Here is an 8768-nt window from a genome sequence, read left to right as displayed (position 1 = left end):
ACCAGCAATAAAGGGTCATCAGGGGGATGGAGTGGAGAAGGGCCCAGGTTAACCCAAACCGACAAAGCTACTCCCCATCCCACAAAAGTGACCCCCCAATACCAAGATGCAGCTAAGACATTAAAAAAACCCCTAAAACAGGTGATCCTGACTCTTTCCCAAGCTGCTCAGTCAAAAATGCCTGTTCTTGGCAATACAGTAAGTCCCCTACGTATGAATGAGTTCCGTTCCAAGAGCACATTCGTAAGTCCAATCTGTTCGTTAAGTCCAAAAAAGTTAAGTATCCAACGAACACAATGACTATATAAGACTGTACTGTAATAGGTTTCTAATACTTTTCACACAAATAATACGTAAAAAACAAACAAAAAATTTCTTTAAAAGTTTTATTTTATTTACTTTTGGCTGCATTGGGTCTTCGTTGCTGCGTGTGGGCTTTCTCTAGTTGGGAGCTACTCTTTGTTGTGGTGCGGTGGCTTCTCGTTGCGGAGCACAGACTGTAGGCGTGCAGGCTCAGTAGTTGTGGCTCGCAGGCTCAGTAGTTGTGGCGCACAGGCTTAGTTGCTCCGTGACATGTGGGGTCTTCCCCGACCAGGGATCGAACCCGTGTCCCCTGCATTAGCAGGCGGATTCTTAACCACTGCACTACCAGGGAAGTCCCAAGATAAAACATTTTAAATCTTACAGGACAGTACCTTGAAAAGTACAGCAGTACAGTGCAACCGCTGGCGCTTCTTAGCAGTACCAGCTACATCACCGCTGCTTTTACGCATGCTAACGGACAACCTGGGCTTGAAATAAAGATTCTGTACTGCTGTGCTCTATACAGTCCTGTACAGTAAAGTGCACAAAACACAACCACTTGTAGAGGATGCATGCACGTGACGGTGTACGCCAGACACGTGAACTAATTTACGTGATTGGACACGTGAACGCACGTTCGCATCTTTGAAAGTTCGCAACTTGAAGGTTCGTATGTAGGGGACTTACTGTAATTAAGGTTTGCGTGAGCCTTAAGGTCTATCGTGTTTCACATATAACTCACGGTGGGTCCTCAGCAGGACCTTGAGCTTGGGCGAGCGGTGACTCCTCCCATCCTCCTGATTTTACAGCCCAGGACATGGGAGGCGAGGAATTTGCGATTTGCTCCAGGTTAGGAAGTGGCCGTTAGTCAAGAACAGAGTTAGCATTCAGACCCTTTGACTCAGAGTTCTGTACTCTTTTATTATGAGCTCTTGGCAGTGTGCACACTCATTTTAAAATCTAGATAAAGGTACTCTGTTTTTTTGTTGTTGTTGTTGTTTTTTTAAAGAATCAAGTTAGAGAGTTTGAGCTTGGTTTGAGGAAGCTTTGATAAAATTCCGGTTGGATCTTTGGCACTAGGGAGAGGGGTGGCCGTGTGTACCCCCAGTCCCATCCCGTGTGTACAAACACAGTTACCCAATATCTTTTTACAAGTTTATTTTCTGTGTTTATGTGTGAGGTTTCTTACCCTGCTTGGCTGGTCTTAGAGTCTCACTTTGAGCTCTAAGAGGAAATAGAAGGATGTTGCTGTTATTTTAACTAGCTAGTAAATTCCAAACTGGGAGATAGGTTCAGCTGGGATCAAACACCGTTTACAGAAACTTTCGCGTTGTTTCCTTTTGTCTGAGTGTTTTAAAAATCTACCTAATTGGGGCTTCCCTGGTGGCGCAGCGGTTGCGCGTCCGCCTGCCGATGCAGGGGAACCGGGTTCGCGCCCGGGTCCGGGAAGATCCCACGTGCCGCGGAGCGGCTGGGCCCGTGAGCCATGGCCGCTGAGCCTGCGCGTCCGGAGCCTGTGCTCCGCAACGGGAGAGGCCACAGCAGAGGAAGGCCCGCGTACCGCAAAAAAAAAAAAAAAAAATCTACCTAATTGAGGTTGTCTGGGAGTTTTTGCAGGTTTCTGAGACGCAGCTGTATATTTATACTTTGCTGTGATTAAACACAGGGACACATACATGGCCCTCCCCTCAAAAAAAAAAACCAAACCTCACTGCTTGGCTTTGCCTGAAAGTGGGATAACAACTATTTATTCATGAGCCAAAACCCAGGCACATAGGGGATCTTGCACAAGTAAGATGAACAAAATACTTTAAAATGTTGTTTTTTTTTTTGTTTGTTTGTTTTTTTTGCGGTACGCGGGCCTCTCCCGTTGCGGAGCACAGGCTCCGGACGCGCAGGCCCAGCGGCCACGGCTCACGGGCCCAGCCGCTCCGCGGCACGTGGGATCCTCCCGGACGGGGGCACGAACCCGCGTCCCCTGCATCGGCAGGCGGACGCTCAACCACTGCGCCACCAGGGAAGCCCCTTTCAAATGTTTTAAATTGAATTGGGAAGGTATGAATAAGTATTTTGCCATTAACACATTAACAAAAAATGTAAACTGGGTGACTAAGCATTTGAAGAGGGCTTTTGGGTTTCGTCCTTGCTTGTAGAAATTCTTGACTTAATAGGTAAATCTCAATTTAGCGTGCCCAAAGGAGCATGGATTCTGAAATAGTAGGTCCTAAAATAAGGAATTTTTACTGTCTCACTGTAGGAAAGGATGCTCTTTAGGCCATTACCCCTTGACCGTGATGTGGCCTGTTACATACCGAGGTGGTCAGTTTCCAGCCGGGGTGCATCAAAGCAGAATGGGGCCTCGGAGCCCGTGGGAGGGCCTGGGAGTCTGCATTTCTGACAAGTTCCTAGTGAGGCTGGTCTGTGGACCCTACTTCGAGTAGCAGGGAATCCACTTTCTGTCTCTTGAGAGGATTTTGCTTTGTAAAGCAAGATGTGAAGATCAGTCACAACGTGGGAGACTTGGCTAGGACCCCATCCCGAGGCATCTGTTCTCGGGTTGACCCGGGAAGTAGGCTGGGATGGGCAAAACATTCCATTTCTTATCCATCCTTTCTATTTAATACGAGTTTTGGTCACAAAGCCTGCTGGTTCAAAGGGCCTGGGGCTCACACTCTGGGCCCTTCCCAGAAAGTCCTGGCTTTGGACCAGCAGGAGCAAGTTTTATCATCGAGGTGGCTGCTCTGCCCCATAGAGACAAAATATAATGTGTCTCTCCACCTCACTGAACCCTGGGGCTTTGCTACGGGATTATGCTCCTTTGAGGGCTGGGAGATGGCCCTCGTTTCTGGGGGTCTTAGAAGGCGTTGCTCTCACACCCCCCTCCCTGAACCCAGGCCACGCACTGACTCCCTGGCTGCTGGTCCTGACCCAGCCAGTGTCTGTCCAGCAGCAGGTGTGATGGTGTCCCTGGCAGGAACAGAGGACCCACGGGTGCCTCTCTTCCCCACACCAGGACCAGGTCGCCGATTGGGCTGCTACACCTGTAGGAACTCGGAACTTGGTCCTAGGGGCCCTGGGCTCTGCTTCATCTCAATGCCACCTATGCGATAGACCCCGAGGGCCAGGGCAGGACTCCAGCATCTGGTTTTATGGCCTTGAAGGTTTCTTCCAAGCCTCTGCTGCTTCCTCCCTTAACTAAGTTTTCTAATGATCGGATTGGGGGCCCTTCTGGTCTTCGTGCTGCCTGAGCTTCCCTGGGCACCTTTTCCTTGGACTAAGCTGGGTGTGGCTTTCTCCAGAGAAACCTGGGAGTTCTGTCATTCTGTCTGCACTCCTTCCCAGCACTTCTCTGAAATACAGTTTGTTTTCTTTCCTTTGTGAGTGCCTTTGAACTTTCCTTACCAGTACTTCTCCCCATGCCCCTGGCAGATGGCTCTGGACACCAGGGTATTTGCAGCCTTCAGCTGAGCAAGGCTTTCTGCCAGGGATGGGCTGAGCGTTTTCTTTTGGTCTCCCACCCTCTGCCTGGGGCAACCAGTGTTTCTTGCGCCATCTTGGTGGAACAGCCATGGAATGGCCAGCCACAGTTGAGAACTCCCTTTCGAGACCTGGCTGTGCATCTCCAGAAAACACTCCTGATCTTTGGTACCAAGTGGCTTCTCTTGCTGCAGAGCATGGGCTCTAGGCACGCGGGCTTCAGTGGTTGTGGCTCACAGGCTCTAGAGCACAGGCTCAGTAGTTGTGGCGCACGGGCTTAGTTGCTCCGCAGCATGTGGGATCTTCCCGGACCAGGGCTCGAACCTGTGTCCCCTGCATCGGCAGGCGGATTCTTAACTACTGAGCCACCAGGGAAGTCCCAAGAAGAGTTATTTTTGAAGCCACAGATAGATGTGGAATTTTATCAGCATCTCTCAAGATAATCATATTTTAAAAGGTTTTTGAAATATTAATATGATTAATGATATTAATAGATTTTCTAGCAGGACAGTGTTGAAATCGGAGCAACTTGCTGGGAAGAGCATAGGACAGAGTGTCTGGAAAGCCGGATTCTGGCTCTAGTTTGTTTCTTGGTTACGAATTTGACCTTGGACCAGCCCATATGCTTCCTTATTCCCTCTAACGGTATCCCAACGTTTCCTTCTCTGTCACGTGGGCATAGTTCTGTTTTCCTCCCTTTCTTGCTAGTGAGTTGGAAGGATCGCAGTGGGTCAATAGTTCTTTCCTTTACATTTGTTTAAATGCTTTCTCATCTGAACCATGACACAAGTGTAAAATGAGGGGCGTCACGATGTTCCTTATTGGACCATCATCAACCAGGAATTCACGTGTTCATTCACTCATTCCTCCAACAAATATTTATGGAGCAACTGCAAAGTGCTAGGAATTGTTCCAGATGCTGGGAATACAGCCGTCAACGAAGTAGACCAGTTCCCTGTGCAGTAGAGCTGACATCCCAATAAACACACACTTTCACACGTATGTCAGCTGAGTGATACATAATGTGAAGCTATATGAAGCGGGGGGAGGGGGTGGAGAGTGAGGCAGATTGGGGGGGGTTACCTTAAGGGGGGTGGTCAGCGAAGACCTCTCTCATTTGAGCAGAGAATGGAATGAAGATGGGGAATGAGCCACCTGGAGATCTGGGGGAGGGATGTGCAAAGGCCCTGAGGACGGTTAGCCGTGCCCATGGAGCCTGAGCTGGGTGAGCTGGTGGGAGAGGGCGAAGATTTGGGGGCTGAGAGGTCGAGGAAGGTCAGATGATGCAGGACCTTGTGGGTCTGTCATAGATAGATGCTCTGTTCTTTTTTTTTTTTTTTTTTTTAAGTAAGATGGGATGCCCCTGGCGGGGGTGTGTGTGGGTGTTGTGAGCTGTGAGTGACACGGTCAGGCTTTGCATCCTAAAGGGTCACTCTGGCTGCCAGTGGAGGATGGATTGAAGCCGGTTGTGAGTCAAGGCCAGCAGACCTGAGGGGATGGAGGTCCAGCCTGGGCCGATACAGCGGAGGTGGTAAGGAGTGTTAGATTTAGGGTCCACGTCAAAGGAGGCGCTGACGGATTTGCTGATGAATTGCGAGCCTCATCTTAGAGACAGCTCCTTGGCTTTTCCTATGAGAAGGAAGTGTGTCAAGCTCCCCTTCTCCAAGACTGGAAATCTGGCCTGCATTTTCCACAGCATCATTGTGCTGAGTTGGGAGAAACCCCAGCAACTCTCCAAACTTCTGGCTGGACTGAGAGGTGAAAATAACCAAGGGGTTCGGATGTCCCCACGAGAAATCCTGAGGCCAAGCCCAGAAACACAGGCTACAGTTTGATCGGATCCATGGAAGAAGCCTCCGCCTCCCGTGGATCGTGGGAGGTTCATTTGGAAAGGAAGATGAGCAAGCTGGCACCGCGCCCCCGTTACGGTTGGCGGTAGTCACAGGATACTCCACCACGGGTGACATCGTGATTAATAAAAGACAGACCGCGTTTGGGAAGCATTTGCTTTAATTCAGGGCGTCTAGTCTTCCTGCAGACGTCCCTTTGTGCTGTCCTGTCTGCAGCCACCCCGTGCTGCTCTGGGGCCAAGTTGCTAATTTATGTCCTTGCCCTTTAAACTCTCCCTGCAACTCTGAACCAGAAAAAGTCTCATCTCTCCTCAAATGTTGAGGCTTCAAGTCTTCCCCCATGGTTTTCTGCTAGTGTTCCTTCCTTTGATCTTCTGTTGGAAGTTTATTTCCTTCCCAGAGCTGAGGCATTCCAGCTCTGAGCAATGCAGACACCACCCCCCCCCCGCCTTGGCTGGCGGGCGCCCCCATCCCCACAACCAGTTCTGAGCCTACATCTTGTGTGCTGATGGGGCATGGAGCTCGGAAGGTGGTACCAGAGCTGTGGGTGGACAGGAAAGAGAAAGGCGTCGTGCCTGCACTGCCGGGCTTGTTCCCGCCACGTGGAGACAGGAAAGCACACGTAAAAATAATCTTGAAAGGCAAAGTCGGAAACATAAACAAACGTAAACCAGCAGAGCGTGATGGAATGTTCATAGCTGCTCCCCTGCCTTTATTAGTTTAGGAGAAATCTGGCCAGCTCAGTCCCTGGTCTTCATTGTGGAGAAACCTATCTGAGTAATGGGCAGAGAGGGACAGAGTTGGAGCAGTCTGGAAGGGTAGTTTTAGGAAGAAAAGAGAAAGGACTGACCTTGAGGGCTTGTGTATGAGCATCTGTCGGTCTGTCTGTCTTTTGGAGAAGGAGGTCTGCAGGGGCGAAAGACCCAAGCCATGGGGGCGTGGGAGGAATTTAAAGTCCTCTGGAGAAAGTAGGAAGGAGATTTCGGGCTTTGGCTGCTGCCTGCGAGTCAGATTGAAAGGGAGGAGGGGAAGATTTTAAGTTTTGCTACGTGATGTGAATGAAGCCCTTTTCTTCCTTTTAAAAGAGACTTTAGTAAAGATCAAATTGCTTTAATAACAATTTTTGGTTGCCTGAGTGATGTTTCTTCAAATGTGATACGACGGGGAGGTCATGGCTGTGAAGACAAGGGATTTGATGGTGAGTGGCAATTATCTGTGTGTGCACGCAACCATGTACATGGACGCACATATGCAGCGTGGGTGGGGTGGACGCTCAGGAGTTCAGAATTGCTGAGTTAGATGGTAACTGTGCTTAACCTGAGGAGCTGCCAGAGGATTTTCCAAAGCTGGGGCACAGTTTACATTGCTGTCTGTACAGGGTCTGCCCATCCTTGCCAACACTTGTTATTTGTTTTTTATTTTTTGGGGAGTTTTTTTGGCCGCTTTGGGTCTTCGTTGCTGCGCACAGGCTCTTCGTTGCGGTGCGCGGGCTTCTCATTGCGGTGGCTTCTCTTGTTGCGGAGCACGGGCTCTAGGCACGCGGGCTACAGTAGTTGCAGCACATGGGCTTCAGTAGTTGTGGCTCGCGGGCTCTAGAGCGCAGGCTCCGTAGCTGTGGCGCACGGGCTTAGTTGCTCCGCAGCACGTGAGATCTTCCCGGACCAGGGATCGAACCCATGTCCCCTGCATTGGCAGGCGGATTCTTAACCACTGCGCTAACCACTGCGCCACCAGGGAAGTCCCCCAACACTTGTTATTATCTGTCTTTTTGATTACAGCTCTTCTAGTGGGTGTGAAGTGGCATTTCATTGTGGCTTTGATTTGCATTTCCCTGAAGGCTCGTGATGTTGAAGATCTTTTCAAGTGCTTATAGGCTGTTCATATATCTTCTTGGGAGAAAGGTCTTGTCAAAGCCTGTGCCCATTTTCCTCATATTGAGTTAAATAACAAACGTCTTTTTATTATTGAGTTGTATGTGTTCATGTACTCCAGATAAAAGTCCTTTATCAGAGAGATGATTTGCAAAAATTTTCTTCCAGTCTATGGGTTGTCTTTTCATTTTCTTTGAGAGTGTCCTTTGAAGCACAAAAAGTTTTAATTTTGATGATATCTGTTTTTTCTCCCTTTGTCCCGTGTGCTTTTGTTGTGTAAGAAACTGTTGTCTAACCCAAGGCCATGAAGATTTACACTGTGTTTTCTTCTATGAGTTTTATAGTTGTAGCTCTTACCTTTAGAACTTAGATCTATTTTGAGTTAATTTTTGTAAATGGTGAGAGAAAGGCGGCAGCTTCATTCTTTTGCATGTGGCTGTCTTGTCCCAGCACTGTTTGTTGAAAAGACTGTCCCCTCTCCGTTTTATGATCTTGGCACTTTTGTCATCGAGGCATCTTTTAACCATTTTATGTATTTAAGTCATCGGGTAAGGAAATGTCCCATGTATGTCTGTTGACCCACAGGGAAAATCAAATCAGTGAAGGATCACTTACGTTAAAAGATGCCTTTGTTGGAATTTTAAACAAGATTTTGATGAAAACTTTCACTGTAAGTGAAGATAGGCAACAAACAATGCAGTTGAATAAATATGTCATGAAACGTAGGGTTTTGTCTTCTGGACCAGTTAAGGGTGAACAGGGGAAGCACTTGGCCTTGGCTTACTCTGGAATTCCATGGTCTGTGGACCGAAAATCAGAGCTGACTGCATCAAGTGTGGGTCCGTGAGCACGAGGGGCCCCACGTCCTGCCCCGCCCCCAACCCCCCCAATTCCTCCTTAGCTACAGGAGGTCAATGCAGGGACAGCCGGGCAGCCGTCGTCTGGCGAACTCTGCGCAAGTTGTTTCTTGGCCTTGATTTAGGCAGGGGATTAGGGAATTATTTCCTCTAGAAGCCTCCACCACAGAATGGAATCCTGGAGCGCTGAGGCCTTTGCCTTCCACGTGTGGGCTGGGCGGTGGAGCCGCCCCGGAACTGCGGATGTGGGCCAGGAGGATGCATGCATGGCCTGTGGGGACTCGGGGCCCCGGCTTGGGGCAGGGCCAGGTGCAGGGCTCCCAGGCCTGGCCCAGCTCCCTGGAAACTGGACCCGGATCCCCCTCCGGCTCGGCTGTTTCTGGGAGTCCACCCAAGCTGAAGGCCCCAGA

This window comes from Physeter macrocephalus, chromosome 14, assembly GCF_002837175.3.
Source record: "Physeter macrocephalus isolate SW-GA chromosome 14, ASM283717v5, whole genome shotgun sequence".
Classification (NCBI taxonomy): Eukaryota; Metazoa; Chordata; class Mammalia; order Artiodactyla; family Physeteridae; genus Physeter; species Physeter macrocephalus.
This window is presented reverse-complemented; position numbering follows the sequence as displayed.